General features: G+C 40.5%; 1 protein-coding gene and 1 non-coding gene across 2 annotated transcripts in view; one reads left to right on the forward strand and one right to left on the reverse strand.

Annotated features, from left to right (window-relative positions):
• LOC105566247 (leucine-rich repeat and calponin homology domain-containing protein 4) overlaps positions 1-17,397 on the forward strand; it is a 48,473-nt gene that overhangs the window by 17,698 nt on the left and 13,378 nt on the right.
• Trnas-aga lies at positions 11,348-11,421 on the reverse strand. Its single transcript has one exon. It is a non-coding gene; the product is annotated as a tRNA-Ser (tRNA).

Below are 17,397 nucleotides of genomic sequence, written 5' to 3' on the forward strand. Positions count from 1 at the left end.
AATAGAAGCGATAAAAGCGTAAATATATTACTTAATCTTTTATATCCATCTTGAAACCAAGTTCATGAACTGATTATTTATTAGCGGAGAAGAAAATTACGCTAAGTAATATTCCACGTATACTAAGCGAGCCAAAAGAATCATTAAATTAATTCGAATTAAAAATAACAAGACAGTCCGGTTAACATATTTCAAGCTTTACAAGCTTACAAATAGACTTACGTGTCTTATTATACAACGTTTACCATGTAGAATGTTTTGCGATTTTAGGATTTCGGCGCGAAAATTTCGCAATGCCTGGGAAAGGGGACGGGGAAGATAGAGATCGAAAGCGGTTCTCGTTGTTCTTCGGAGATTGCACGCGACTTTACAAGCGTGACGTACCATCGCGCGCTTAATAATAATGATTCGCAGCTAATTAACTGGTAATAGTGCACTGTGTATTTTATCGTAACGCGTTTCGTAGATAATACAAATCGGTCGCGGTTACTCCACAAGCTTTCATGATTCAGACGCCGGAGTGTATCGCCTTTGCGAATTAGTGCCGCACGCGCGAGCAAGCACGCGAGCTTATAGCGGGCTCCTTGATGAGGCGTATTAATTCAACACCTTCGCGTCTAAGGCCCTAATTATCGCGCGATGGATAAAACATAAGACTGTAGCGGAAAAATTAATGGAGGCGCTGGAATGTAGCGTGGTTCCGAAAGTCCCGTAAGATTTACTCTTGGCAAAACTCGCGCGAGCGGAGCCGCGCGTTATCTACACAATTGCTTTACGCCTGTACGCATTTTCAATTGCCTCGCCATACATTTTCTGCATCGAACGAATCCTCCTCACCGTCTATTTCCGTTTGCGCAAAAGCGTTTAACGGTTTTATTCGGCGGACGAGTTCTCCAGTAATCGCCTAACACCCGACCTTGGCGTGAGTAATCGCTGCTCGTCCGTTCCAGAAAATAGCGTATCGCCGACAAGGTTGATTCTTTTTTTTTAATACACTGAGAAAAATTGTCCGATTAAATATAATCGGATAATGCAGTTACACAATAACAACCGGATATATCCAATTCAATGGTACACTGAAAAAAAAATCTGGATTCAACCAGTCGTCTGTTAGAAAATGGACGAATCAGAATTCCCTTTAGGATTTACCAGAATTTCTTTAGGATTTACCAGAATTCCTTTAGGATTTACCATGAAAGATATCTCATAACCAGAAGTTTGGTAGACTTTACTACAAATCTGGTAAATCCTAAAGGGAATTCTGATTCGTCCATTTTCTACCAGAATTTTTTTTCAGTGTATATCCGATAAAAAGTATGATCGGTTTTTCAATCAAATTTCAACGAATGTATCCGTAATTTAATTGGAAAACGTAATCGGAAGAATTAACCATCGGAAACACCATTTAATTGGTGTATCCGATTTGTATCCGGAAATTTTTCCCAGTGTACGCTTTCCGCTACTCGCCGCGGTTTATCCGTCGTTTGCGTATAACGCGTGTCACTGTATCATACGCGCCACCATTCCTCGTGTATCGCATATGCAAGGCAACATGATGGTTTCGTTGCCGAGTTATAATTAACTCTATCGCAGGGCCGCACTAATATCGCATCCCGGCTCGGTATTCGACATCACAATTCCGTGCTACTGGCACTTATTATCCCCGGGGGGGGGAGGGCGCAGAATACGCGGCTCTTCATAAAAATCGTACGAAGGGAAATGGCAATTCCACTAACGAGGAGACGCGGAATGCGACGTCCATGCGACCCTCGTGTAGTCTAGTCCCGCAAATGTTGGTTCAAGTTAATTTAATAGATTCGCTGTGTCTGGTTTCTCTTCAGAAATAAAACTATAAATTAATTTAATTTATTTTATTTCTGTTAATTGCACCGAGCGTTATTCCGCGGATTCTCTTTTTCTCATAGAATTTAATTACATTGACTCTGATTACTGCCTGTTAAAGCTCGTTCGTTTTTTCACTTGTCTAAGGATGAGTGCCGTCAATCGCCGTAAATTAATTTAAGTTTCATTTTATTAATAAGACGCGCGTCTAAGCTGTGAAAGCTCTCGAAAGTCGCTAGTCCAAAAGGAGTATTCACGGTCTATAAGTAGCAGCCTTTGTGAAGGAGTTGCAGTAACCCTTGCTCCGATGCACCCGTTGTTCGGAGGCAAAGTATCTTCCACGGGTTATCGATAGTTTGCTTAGAAGAAAGCTGTGCTAGCCACGATTTGACTACTTTTTCCTTTTCGCCCTCCGATTCGCGATACGCCGACTGTAACTTTTGCTTTTATCGCTACAATTTTCACTTGATATTCTCATGTTGGAACTTACAAGTGAATGAACAGTACATTTTTCTGTAATAATAAAACCGAGGGGGAAACCGCTGAGGGCATTGTGTACAGATTTGCGGCATTACTGGGCATTACTAAGCATTTTTGGGGCATTAGTTCGGGCATTAGGCCTTGCTGGGAAATTATAAAGAGAAAATAAAATAAAATAAGATAAAACAAGCTAAACAACATAAAAGAAAATAATAAGATAAAGTAATACCCACTGTGCATTAGTGGGCATTGATGTACAAGATTTTGGTCAGCGGTTTCCCCATCGACTAAAACAGTATATAATGTATAAATATTATAACAAAATTTATTACTTTATTTTTTTTATAATAAATTGAGAAATGCAAAGTTGCATTATCTTCTCGTATAATCCTGCAGCAAGACGAAAATGATAAATAATTATTGAGATATCTAATTTTGTGTAATGTACATTTATAATAAAAAATAACATTAAACATTGAGTGAGACTACACTTTTGCGAAAAAGGAAAGATGAAAGATTGATGAAAAGTACAGTATATTTCAAAGAAGGAAACAACGTAGAATTAAACACATATGTCATGCTATGCAACGTACATTTTATAGAAAGGGAACACTTTGTACCATATGCTAAGGGCATTAGAGCTTGAAACTGTAAAAAACATAAAGGAGAGACCAGGGCGCTCTGTCTAACATTTAACTGTGCTTTAAATGTCGCTGTGTACACGCCGCGAAGGAAAAGCGCGAATCTCTGCTTGGATCTTCGCGATTGTGGTTTCCGTCTTGATTAAGCTTTCGTTTGAAACGTGGATACGTGAATTGAAAAATGAAATTCTTTCGTCGTACAATTTCCTGGTCCCTTTGTAAAATAGCGACTGTATTAATTTAATACATTTCAATTCGAACCGAAATATTAATTGCCGTAAACTAACGTATCGCAGAAGGTAAAAAATATCGGGAGATATTTCATAAAACATGTCCCGTATCAGCCGTTACTGATCGATTATCTCATTAGCTGTGTTTGTTGCTGCTATTAGTGACAATATACGCTGGCATCTAGATTATTATGCTTCGATATGAAAAGTATAGCGAACGTTAAGATGCTTACAACGTCTAGTATACACACTCCTTCGCGTCTGTCGTTACGATATGACCCATATATCGATCCATCGACTTCAAAGTCGACTCTCCGGCCGCGTTATCGGCAGATAAATTTGCGCGAGGGAACGTCAACGGCCATTGCACGCTCATGTGCGTGGACTTACGCACTCGCTGCCCACGATTGTTGATTGACCGACCATCCTTCGTCTTATACGAGCGCTATAAAGACCGATTCATTACTGTTATTGTTTAATCGTCCGAGTGAGTAATCGTCCTACGAGCGTGTTTCGCTCGAATCGAAAATTGTTTTCTTCCGACGCGGAGGATCCCGAGAGACCACCTACAGACCCCTCGGTTAATTGGCCACGTACCAGAGTCGATCTTTATCATTTCCAGAAAGGCTCGCGTTAAGAAATATACGTCTTTTGAAACTGACTGTCATTACGCACGGCTTCAATGCGACCGTGACCGAGCGTATGATATCAAGCTTCGGATACATCCTTTCGTGCCTCAGGCACATGGACATTTGTGCATTCGTAGAAATTCCTGAAGACACTCCGAGGACTTTTCAAGATTTATCTATGTCAATCCGTGCCTCTAGTTTTTTTTAGAGTACTCGGCTTCAGAGTTAGACACATTCTTTTCAGTTTCACTACTCTTTCCTTCTGCTCCTTTCTCCTTCACCAAAGCCTGCGCACACAACTATGTTATTTCAAATGCAGAAAGTGTCAGGCTAAATGAAAAGAACAGGTTTGTCCCTGTCTTTAACTTCCCGATGTATACACGATGAGGTCACTTGGATCCTTTTGTCCTCCGCAGTTATTAGTATAATTTTTCAATCGAGCTTTTGATTTACGTACAACTTCTGCTTATATTCGTTGTATGTATTTCGTCTTTTTTTGCAATTTAAAGTAAGTGCGATAAAAACTGAATAGATATAATTATTTCTATTTTCTATATTCTACATTCTAAATAACAAGTAGAGGCTATCTACATCCTGCCTTAGACTCGCATTGGCCATTCTTGTGTGTTGTTTAGTTATAATTATTTCTGTTCGGTCGGATATTGAGAAGAAAGTAATTCCGGATTTTAAAACAGCTATATACGCTGTTTAATAAATAGCGACACGATTTGATATCTCTCGGCTGCGCGATTAAACAGAATTTAATTTCACAGCCATCGCGGTTTGCCCTATATTTTTCACTCGTACGATTTATATCGCGTGTTTGTGGCAAATGTAGGTCGCGATGTGCAATTTTTCGCGGACATCAGCAAAATTGAGAATGCAAAAATTTCCTTTCATATTTTAACGATTCATTATACACATAATGCCGAGTAAAATTCAATTATTAATTCTCTGGGAGTTTTTTTCAGCGAGATTGATATAAGAGATATTTTATTTAGCAACAAACGCCTGATTCTTCACGTGATTAAGGAAGGAAGATAGCGGAAAGTATTTCCGTACCGCTAGGTGAATTGGCTTTTGTACTATTACGGTCCGATTTGCTAAGAGTCGTCAATGTTGATCGCATGCACCGCCGAAAATACGATAATCTCGCGGTCCCCATTGTTGCACGTAGAATATCGCTCCTTCCGATCGCTCATTGTTCAAACCCGCCGCGTGGTGATCCCATTGCGCGAAATTTATCTGACAAGATAAAGGCACACGGGGGTTATCAGCGCAGCCGATCTGCGATGCATTCTTGCTAACGCAATTTGCACACGAATCGCGATTTACGAGATTGCGGGGACTACGGCGCAAAAAATCCCAGCCTTCGTGGATAACTTTTATTTTCTCCCTCCTGGAAGACCACATAAATTTTCGAAATTAGAATCTATAGATACGGATTAACTTCAACTAACACTCAGAGCTCAATTAGAGCTATTGAAGTTCTTAATACTTGGAGCTATTAAAAGTTCAATTAATTTTCAGTATTCAATTTTGATCCTCAAATGAATAAATGGTTAAACAATTGTCGTAATTCATCGCCAGTGTGCATCCAAATAAAAAAATACAACGCGCATCTTTCTTCTTCGATATTACGTATAACACATATATAAGCGTCGTGCACTTGTGGGAAATAAAAAATGGAGCTAAATTTCACGAAGCCTTTGGAGCAAAGGTAGATTAATCTGATAGGAAATCGCATTCGATTACCATCGACTCGCAGTTATGACCAGCGATGACGGTAATCCTTTATTCTTTCAATTTCTCCGCGGCTGCGAGTGACACGATTCAGCACGCCGAGCGCCTCGCTTCGCGAGTAGGAACGATCGGAAGATCAAAGCCGCTTTCCGCTGTACTGCAGTGATGGACAGAATGGTTGCAACACTTTTTTTTGTAATGAGTTTAGTAACGCTCACTTAGATTCAGATTTACGTTTCGAAACATTTTCTCTGAGGGAAATTTTACTCGAGCAATAGATCGGAAACGCTCAAAATGGTTTCGGAATGGACACCGAGTCAAATATTCCTCGGAGAAGAAAATGTCGGAACGTAACTCTGAATCTAAATGCACGTTGCCAAAGTCGTTAAAAGAAAAGTGTTGCAACCATTCTGTCCAACACTGCGCCGCACTTGGTGCGTACACGCACACCCTCCGAAAGGATTTCTGTTATTGAAAAAATATTCCTGACGCATTTATATTTCTCACAACCTCATTTAGCATAAAAATAAGACAATATCAAAATAAAATCAATAATTCTTATTCTCCTCTATCGAATTAAAAGAGATTGACTTACTATATTGAGACAAGAGTAACTTATATAAATGTAAATTTATAGATTCTTGCGTTTAGAATAAATTTTCCCTCCATCTTACAACGCACAAATTCGACAAAAGACGATACATACTATCATTTTATTATAAATTAAAAAATTTTTCATTTAAGATTAAAATATTCCTTTCTCTGCAATAAATATGATTGGCGCTATATCGATCCTATTTTATGATACATTCAAGTGTAATAGCATTGGATCTAGAAATTTTTTCCGTGGGTGCACGATCGAAACTGCATTCGCACGCCGCGTGAGTTCGCACTCGAAAGTATTTGCTGATACGCTGATATGCGTGAAAATACGTGAACGTGTAGAGGAGAGGACTTGTATCCCTCATGTTCTCCCCGACGAGTGCCATATCCGCGCCTGAAAATGTACAGCCTCCATTTGTAGGCGCTGCACCCTTAGCACGAAACATTAAGCTGAATAACGTATTCGCGAACGACGAATGAAAATCGCGATAGCCAAGTGCGAGCGGCTCATGCATATGTATAGAAAATATACGAGACAACGCACCTTTCGTCATTTATTTTACTTTATTCTCTAATCAAGAGAAATTGCCTTGTCAGAAACGTCGGAATCGCAGTTTCTTAATTGAAAACCCGGTTTCATGAATAATATTAAAGTGCTTTATGATTTGCTGCATGCTGATTCATAAGGTCGCTTATTATAAAACGTATGCTAAATGACAAATGTTATCTACACATATTAGTTATCTCCCTATTCAGGAATAGAATTACAATTCTTTTTAAATGTGCCTTGGCAGCCGTTTTCTTCTCAGTGTCGCCGCTCGATAGCCCGTCGGTATAATTTGTAGGCCGCCTCGTCATTAAGGTTAACTCAATCTGCGAAAGCGCGGCTTTTAAATTGGGAGGCGCGACCGCGCGTGGATAACGCGCGTGGAAACGGAGACCAACGAGTGCGCCTCGACGATCATCTCTGGTCGTCATTTGTTGAGCGCAAATTACGGGGAACAGAGGCGTCTTTTAGCCCCCTTCGCAAACGCATCTCAAACTGATTCACGCGAGATCGCGATAACAGAAACGGCTGCGGTGATAGAAGAGATGTAAATCTCAGAGACGTTTAATCGCGTGCGTGCTTTAACCAGGGTTGGGAAAGTTACTTTATAAAAGTGTCTAGTTACAGTTACAGTTTCTTCGCTAAAAACGTGATTAGTTACAGTTACGGTTACTTAAAAAGTAACGAAACGTAACTTTGCAGCTACTTTCTTGCAATCAACATAAAAATATCAAATCAGCATTTGAATTGTAAAGCGTCGATAAAGGCATTTATGTGTAAATGCGAGGCCTGATGCAATCTGTGGAGGTTTAAAAAAATATATAAAGGCACTATTAATGTAACTATTAAGTTACTTACCAGTTATCGAAAACATGTAACTGAGTTAAGTTACAGTTACAGATGGAGAGAAAGTAACGTTAAGAAAGTAAAAGTTAAGTTAGAGTTTACCAAAAAAAAGTAACTGTAACTTCGTTACAAGTAACGAGTTACTTCCCAACTCTGGTTTCAACGAACGATATTCCTTGTAACGTTTATTAATATTCTTTACAACGCTGATTCCCTTTAATGCAAGTTGGTAGGTAATCATGAATGTTAAATGCGATCTAATGGCATATAATTACTTGCTCCAATTGTTCATGTACGTGTCGCGATTAAACGCTTTCGTGCGGCAGCACAGGCCTGAAATTAATTATTGCGATTTTTAATAATCGCGCAATTACGATAAATTTTCGATATAATAAGCCTACATCTGGCGCCGCGACGATGCACGCGAGACTCTTTTCTGCAATGCTGTTTCTACCATTTTCGCATCGACCGTCGTGGTAAAAGTCATAATGAAATCTTTGCGTTTTGCCTTGATTGCGTTTTCCATCGGTAAATAATATTATCCGGCTTTCTCGCGCTTTTCCTTCCAGTACAAATTCCCAATTTCCAACACGTTTTTCCAGAGCGTTTTTTTTCGCGTCAAGCACAATAACGTGTATAATGAAAACACGCTCGATGCATTTATTTGGTACCGAGTCTGGTCTCAGTAAATAAGGAAGACAAGAAAAAGAAAGATTTTTTCAGTGTGTAATAATTAAAAGAACGACGTGGCTAATAAGAAGTTGGGTTTTATTTGAGACTCCGCGCTGCAAACAATACGTGGTGCGGAAGGTAGAATCCACGCGGAAATAAGCGAACATAATCAGCGACGGAAACGTTGCGAAAGCGCGTGTCGTTGATAAACATATTTCCTGTGCAACGCATTCAATTACACGTTCTCTCCAATTTCAGTGGTAAATTTATTCCTCCCGCCTAGTGAAATTGAATTCACGCTTGCTGAAATTTAATTCACAACGATTAGTCTCGCTGATAATCGAATAATTACCGATGCTCTGGTTATAAGGAACGATCGGCCTGCGAATTTGGATCGAAGGGCCTAAATAGCGAAATTAAAATCGGCGTGGCCGAGACACCCAGTATATCGGCGCCAGCGTAAAATCGAAACGTTCCCGACGGGCGAAAAAAACCGTCTCCTTTGTTCCCCTGCCGTACGTTCGCGTCCGTACCATGCACACTGGCACGTCTCTACCAAATGTACATACATCTATAATCACGCACTGCCGAACGCGTCGTCGGAGACCGCCGCGCGCACAATGCGACGCACTGTTCGACACGCATCAGCCGTCTCGTCCACGTACAAGGCGAGCCGTGAAAACGTCATGTTTCAGAAATTCTCTCTCCCACGTGCGGATTTTTTCCGGGCAAAATTTGGAACGGAATTCCGGAGCTCGGCTCCTAATTGGCGATTCAGTTTTCTTCTTCCAAATTTTCTTTCCTCTCACGTCCCGACGTAGGTCCGTATCGTTTTTAGCGTAATTGCGTGATTTAATTCCCCCGCGGCTTTTCACGCGCGTAATTCACGCCTGGTCGAATCGTGTACCAGATGGCCGACGACTCGCTGTCGTGGAAATTATCTCTGACGGCCGGCTTAGACGGAATCCAAACATCGTCCATCAGAACGCGCGTATACGAGATTTCCAGGCGCTGCAGCGCCGGCGAGTTCAATTTTGCCGGGAGCACGAAAACGCTCCGGCCGAGTATTAGCTTTAAACATGCGGGCTCGGCTGTATGACACCACAAAGAATTCCATTTTATTTCGTACAAATGCGAATAATACTTTTGAAAACAGCGGCTCTGTCTATTGGCACATAATTTTAACAGTGTTTTACAAAAATAAGCGATTAATTAACTAAAGACTCTCTCGATACTTTTAAATTAACGAGGAACGAAGAAAAGTGAGCCTTGAGAGTCAAATGCGGTCCTGCGTGTATCGACTTTATGCAAATTTAATTAACAATCTAATACAAATCGATTTGTAATAGACGAGACGCGTTTGGCTCTCAGAGTCTACTTGCTTTATTTACTTAGTTTACTTGTATTTGAAACCTAAATTTAACAATTCTATAAACTTAACTTTATTCTATATTAAATTTTCTTTAGCTTATGTTTACTTACACTTGTATGGATTTTATATTCCTTACTTGTATTTTATTAGTCTTATATTGATCTTATATCATTTACATTTCTTTTCTCTCACTCACCTCTTTTCTCTCTCCTTTTTCTCTCTTTAAACTTCGCAACTTGCTTTCTCTTTCCATTCTTAACTTCCTTATAGTATTCCCTCTTACTGTATCTAATTCATCACTTCATATCTTATTTCTTTATTGTTTTTTCCTAATTTCTTAAATCAGTGTGATGTCATACTATATTCCTTTATTTAATGCTCAAGGCTATCCCATCCTTTATAAAAGACGCATATTCTTTCTTTTTCCTCTAGCCAGTAACATAATTACATAACAACAAACGAATATATCCAATTAAATTGTATATCGGATGAAAAATATCATCAGTTTTTTAATGAAATTTTATCGGAAACACCGTTCAATTGTTTTTCTCAGTGTATTAGTCACTAACGGCTACCCATAAACAACGTCAGCCGGTGAACGTCACCGAGTTTCGTCCAGACGATGGCTCTTGAATTCCGCATGGCATCCGATCGAGTATGCCAGTCTCGTCCGTACTCGCGTCCGTGCGCGTCGCCGGAAGTTGTGGCGGTCCCTGACAAAAGAGAAAGAGAGGTAGAGGCTCCCTCCTTGGTTCCCTGCCGCAGTGCTTCTCCACCTCGTCGTGCACCTCGTCGTCTTTGACGCGATCTCACCCGCCAATGACACGGCAATAGCGACGCGGTTCAAGGACAGCACGCGACGACGAAGAGGCGTTCTCAGGTTCTCGCCGGAGGACGGATGCGCCATGAACTTGTTCTTTTCGTGCACAATTCTTCTCTCTCGCTTCCTCTATCTCTCCTCCCGTTTCCCTCTCACCGGTGCTGCCTCTCGCGACGTCGTTTTTCTTCTGGCCTTCACGGCGGCATCATATGTCGCCACCGTGACGATGACGACGATGACGACGATGACGACGGCGGCGAAAGTCAATTACGTGAGAATCGCGCTCTACCAAGCTCTTCATGCGACAATCATCGCGCGTCTCGAACAAGGCACAATTCTCAAAAGAGTCCATTTGCTTTGGAAGAAGGGACTTATCGATTCTTCATTTCCTGTTGGTCTATCCAGTAATTCTTTGCGTCATAGCGGAACCAACGAAGTTTGCGCCACGTCACAATGACAACGTCATAAAGACGATAGGGGCTACGGCTCTCGATGTTATATTATTTGCAGACCTTATATTACCTTGCGTGCGGGAAAACGCACAGTATATTACATTTGAGAACGAACGAATAGCCATCGGTTATGTCACGAGTTTTAATGAATGATAAAAGAGACGTAATGTCTGTCAAATGTATCGCTTTCCATATTGTAATACTGGCAGAAATTCATAAGATAATCGGTGAAACGTTGATTGAATGTCGCATAATAGTTTCATACGTCAATTATAATTATTTAGAAAAGGGGTAAAGAAAGATAAGACCTTGTGATTCTACCGCGAGATCAAAAAGAGTCGCTCTTGAATTCTTCAAAAGAACATCAAGAATTATTTGACGCCAGTACTTGACTAGCAATAATTAAGCTTTCAGTCGACCATAACTGGCAGCGTGTTTTTAACGCAGAAAATTTATTGCAAAAAATATATTGCCTCAGCCAGGGTTTGAACCTGGACCTCCCATACTCTCTAGGCGGGCGTCTCACCAATTCGACCACTGAGGCATGTAACATGCCCCGCAATAAATTTTCTGTGTTAAAAACACGTTGCCAGTTATGGCCGATTAAAAGCTTAATTATTATTCATCAAAAGAACTCCACTTTTTCTTCGATTTCTATATTTTCCTATGCAAAACGACTTTCACTGCGGCGAGTGCATTCTCGCGCGGTGCACGTAGTTTCCGGCTAGCCTCCCGCAGAGGTAACTCGGTCAAATTTCACGCTGATAAGAGCGTGCATATTTCACTTTGTTTCGTAGCGCGAGTGCACAACACGGCGCGCGGAGCACCTTGCGTACTCGACTGCGGCAACCCCATGGGCAATATTTACCACCGTGGGGCCGTTATCGATCGGCCCTTCTGTTTCCACGGTTTCCGAGGCGGCCCTTACGTGGCTCTTACGGTCCCGGGACGACTTAACGACGTAAAGTCGCGCTTCTTCTAGAACTCCAGCGATCAGGGTGTCTACCACCGAGAAAAACCTCTCAGGGATCCAAAAACTATTATAATTTTGTCTAGAAATTTCAATGAAAACTTGAAATATCCGGGAATTCTTTTCTTTTTTTTGAGAAATGAGGTAGACACCCCGACGAGAGTTTCCTACTCCGACCAGCCGCACGCTTTCTGCGGTCGCAAGTACGTGACGACAATGAGAAAAGTCCAGGTCTGTGGGGACCACACGTGGACATGTTCATCTATCTTATTTTTCCTCTCGTTCCCGCTGTGAAGGCTGTATTGGATAGATACACAACCTATGTTATCGTCGTAAAATTTTAACTTAATTTTACTTAACTTAATTTTCTTAATAACGTTTCAATTTTTTTACTTGCTCGTTCAAAAGTTATTGCTCTAATATTGCTATTTTATCATAGGGAGCTTTCGAGAGACAAATAATAAATCCAATAAAACCAATTTGATTTTTTGTATCATATTCTTCAGACATGTAAAAATGTTTCTGCGGAATTTCAAAACGATTTTCTCGCTCGTTTTGCAATTAATAATAACGCGATATCGACGACGGAAAGTGACAACGCAAGCTCAAAAACCTCTACATTGTCATCAAACTCAAGTTCTATTTACAATGAACAATACTTTAAACTATGATTTCGCGAATTTCTTAAAATTATGTGCCGATAAGATTGCATGCTGTGTTCAGTTTTAATTTTCAGACGTTCTGGATTAATTTTTGGAAGAGCTAATCCGTCCAATACATCCTTAAAAGAAATGCTGGAAGATCTTTTCACATTGTCCGTTGCGGGTATTAGCTCGTTTATGTGTCAAGTGATTAAGGTAGCGTCGGAGGAACTAATGCGATGATTGCGGCGCCGGATATACTTATCGCTGGCGTAATACTTATCGCCGATTGATCGTAACGAGCGAAACCGGCCTCGGCGCAGAATCGATATTATATTACGTTATTGCATCGTCGCAAGCGAGGTTCGTCATTCGACAGAAATACATTTTGTGCTGGCGAACAAACGTTCGCCGCGTGGCACTGCCAAGAGAAATCCCGAAACTCTCGAATAAAATCCAAGAGTGTCGACTGCAAAATCAAAATTTTTCTTCCCTCGATCTCGACCGGAAGCACCGCGCGTGATACTTCGCCGTATATAAAACCCGATGCCTTTTTCCCCAATCTATATATTTTATCTCTATATTTTGTAAAACAAGCCGTCGTTACGTTCCGTCTATTTTTAGACGGTTGTTGCACAATAACGTCTTCCGATAATACCGAGCGATCAATAAGGCCAATTTCCGTGCGCCTTCGAGGTTTGCGTTTTCCCACGTCGGAGAAGAAATCCATGACGCGTCGGGTGCGTGACGCGTTCCAATTAACGAGAAGTCAATTTCACCTGCAACTCTCGTGGCCGACGACGACGACGACGACGACATGTCACGGAGACTTTTTCGCTCGAACGAACGATTCGCCTGAGACACACCCAGAAACCGGAGGCATTCGTTCCTCTCGTGCATCGGGCTTTATATCCGTACTCAAACGCGCGAGACAAATACGATGCGGCGATATTGCGTGCATAATAAACCGATCTAGCGTCTGACTGGTTTTACTAGATAGTGTAGCTATAATTCAATTATAAAGAGCGAATTTTGCGTTGGGCTAAAACACACGATTAAGCCTTGAAACCGCAACAGTCTTTAGATTTCATTTTGTTGAATACATTGCATGACTTTTAAAAAGACAAGACATTTTTATTGTCAAACGTCGAGCAACAATGGTGCGCTTTGCACACGATGTGTTGGAGTACAAACATGACACGTTATCAGTTTTCCTTCTCTTATTCCTTCAGTAACGTATAAGTTAAAAATATATTGAATTAGTAGTCTTAAGAAACATAAATGTCCATAGAAGCCCGTTTTGTGAGAAATATGGATATTATTTCCAGCTTACGGCTGGCACATGCAAGAATTAGGCAAATTTAAAAAGGAAAAGTAGCTTTGCTTATGAAAGAAAGTAAACTGCTTCGCTGAGACTCGAGAATGGAGCAAGTGCTGCGAGTTTTATCATTGTAAGTCGGATATATTCACAGTCCCTTCTATACAGGTATTTAAAAGAGCCGCTCCGTTCCTCTACTAGCTCTATCGTGCGTCATCGTATCCTCAGGTGGTAGAGGCGCGGTAAACCGGCTCTCTAAGCCTAAACTCCTCTATCCATTCAATAGCGCCGTTGAGCAATCTATCTCGCCCCAGGGAAATATACGCGGTCTATATCGTGCGCCCCGTCCTAATCGCTATCTGAATTCATATTTGTAATTAAATTCTACATTTCGTATGCACACATCTATCTCGTGCCTACACTACGAATTAATTGGCGAGTGGTTTTATCGATACACACGGGGAGAATTTTCTCTTAAAATTTACCCTGACAATCATAGATCGTGAGACAACGTGTGGCATTTTGAAGAACTTTCTCTCTCTCTAAGTGTTTTTTGAAATTTTACCATATACACTTTACTAGTAAAATATCATTAAGTTCTTCAAAATGATTACATAATTTTCAGGATAAATTTTAAAAGAAAATTCTTTCCGTATATAATTCACTCGTATAATATAATTTCGTTGATTCAAGAATATTCGATTAACTTTGCGTCGGCTCAAAAAATACAATTAATTCTGCGTCATGCGGTTTAAAAAAATACGATTAAATTTTGCAACTGCAATGTTCTCTGTGAGAGGTGAGGAACATTTATACCTTACACACACGAACAAAAATAATGCGTCAGTCCAATTAACGGTACGAGTCTAATTGAAAATAATCTTCTTAATTCATTGTTATTCTTATTTCTGTCAAATGAATATATGTTGATACAAATATGTATCGATTTTAATACTGTTCTTGAATTAACAAGGTCGTTTCCAATTAGATATAGTGCAGTTGTTACAATATAATGTTTTCCGATGTATTTTCCTTTATCTTGTAATAATAATTTCTAAAGAAATAACATTTTCATTTTTATCCCGTGAGTTTCATCGAAATGGACACAAATCTTTATGTGCCTAATTTCGACACACGGCCCTTTGGAATTTTCTCTTTCCGCGAGTGACGATTCATTCGTTTGCACCGCGGCACAACAGAGCCGCCAGTTAAGGTTCGAGGAAATGACCGGGCTCGGCCTTCAAGGCTACCTGTTACGAGAACACACGTCCCTCGTGATCGCGCACCTAGATGGAAACCTGAACGAGAGAAAGAAACGGTGGGCAGAGTCGCCACCGCCGCCAGACGAGCGTCAAAGAGCGACTGTCTCGCCTAGCCGGGACATTTATACGGGCCAATGGCCTCGTGTGCTTCAGCACGTGGAAATCAATGTGGAAACAGCGAAGCGGACGTTTTCCGCCAAAGCCTCGTCCTTTTATTCGCGAAATAAGCAAATCCTCCCACCGACTTTGCAACTCAATGCGTCTACCATTGATTCATACTACCTTGGAGTAAAACTTTTTTTATCAATGATTCATGATTCTCATCGAGCACGAATCAAATAGTTCCACGTTGGAATTTGTGCTACAAGTTTTTCTCAGCCAATATTCGTTATTTTAAAATTTAATCTATACTGATGAATGATCGATTCAATGTATTGCAACTTGCAAATCGACACTTCGGCGGAAATGAACGCCGGACAGTTTAGCAGTTACAGTTGTAGCTCATCTACCAGTACTTGTGAAACATTAGATCTTGATTGATGTCCCAAATGTAATCAAAATAACATTTTTATTTAGCAAGAGGGACAAGCGGTGTAACAATATTTCTTAATTGACCGTTTACTAACGCCTTTATCTTAGTCGATGTAAATCGGGGATTGCAAAAAGCGTATAGGTTTCTAAAACTGCCACGCCCTTTATCAGCAAATAATGTCACTGTACGCGCGTCACGCAATTGCGTATCGATCCTCGACGGTAGGACCTCGACCTTGGTCCTTGAAATGTTCCGGTGCATCGACCCTTTCTGAAACGTCCTGTACAACCACCGCGAAGGGCACGGCTGCGATATTTATCGCGTCCGTCTGACCGTTAGGAACGGAAGTGTAGATATATTTAGAGAGATTCTCTCGCACGCGCGGTTCCGCCGATTTGTATCGGCCATTCCTAAATTTGAAATCAGTATTGACTGACCTGCGTCATGCTGATCAATAATGCACAAAAAGATAAAATCTCTTCTTCATAAATCGCACGAGAACAAAAACTATATTACACTAGAACACCGTAATTCAACTCAATAATTCGATGGCTCGTAAAACGACTGTAAAAAAAGTATGTAAAATTACACACGTAATAAGTGTAGCGATTAATAAAGAAAAACATGTTAAAGTTATATTTTTTAACATTCCAGTAAACACCAAGTAACAGTTACATAACATCAATGTTATAATTTCCTACTCAACAAGATAAATATAATATAACACCCATGTTATATTACATTTACATTGTTAAGTAGAAAATTATAAGATTGATATTATGTAACTATTACTTGGTGTTCACTAGGACAGGGGTTATGGGCCGATCGCCCGCAGAAGCACTTTGAGGGTTAACATTATTTTATAGAAAAAGTAGATCTTAACAAAACACGAGATGAACATTATAAATGTCACAAGGATTCAAATGTGCTATTAAGTGTATGAGGTCACCGACCTCTGCAAGCAAATACTTGTTAGTAAAGTCAAAGGATACAATGCTTTGAGGAAAGACAGCTCTTTGAGACTTGACAATATCACATATTTTTAAATATCAAGCAAAATTTGGATTATTAATTATTGATTAAGAGCTAAAGTACTTATACATTCTTCTCGTATAGCACATAGCTTCGCAATTAAATAGATGTGGGGTATTTGATATTTTCTAATAAAATATAATTATTGATAATATTTTTAACAAATGTAAAGAAATTTTTCCGAGTTATTACTTGAGATACAATAGAAGCGTGAGGCATTTTTCCGACCTCTAGCGCACTAACGAACGTATTGAGAGATGAGAGTCGCTCCTTGATGCTACCTCCCATGCTTTCACCGATAGAACTTTATGTCTCGCGAAAGGGAGAACCGGGAAGAGGAAAAGCCTCCCGCCAGCAACATGCACTCCGAAATGTACGAATTATGACGACACGTTATACATTGTTGAAACGAATTCTACGACAGAAAGCCACAATGCCACCATGTCGACGACGCGGCCGTTCGCCACAGAATTTTGCCACTTTGCACAAAGAGAAGGTGCTCGAGAGAAAATCCAATATTGCGTGGGAGTTGCTCATGGGGTTGGCAAGGGGTCTCAGCCCCGTCTTCGTCAGACAGGCCGACGCCCTTGCGCCACGGACATCGACCGTACTCTACCAGACTAAGAAATGACCAGACTTAAAATTAGACGAAGGATATTGACGCTTCGGCACGTTATCCGACACCGCAAATATCTATAATCTATATCGGTAAATCTTTTTAAAGATGCTTCTCAGTGCCGAGACTTTTTCACGCGATTATTTATG

The sequence above is a fragment of the Vollenhovia emeryi genome, unplaced genomic scaffold, assembly GCF_000949405.1.
Source record: "Vollenhovia emeryi isolate VEMERY1.0 unplaced genomic scaffold, V.emery_V1.0 DF939146.1, whole genome shotgun sequence".
NCBI classification, from domain to species: Eukaryota; Metazoa; Arthropoda; class Insecta; order Hymenoptera; family Formicidae; genus Vollenhovia; species Vollenhovia emeryi.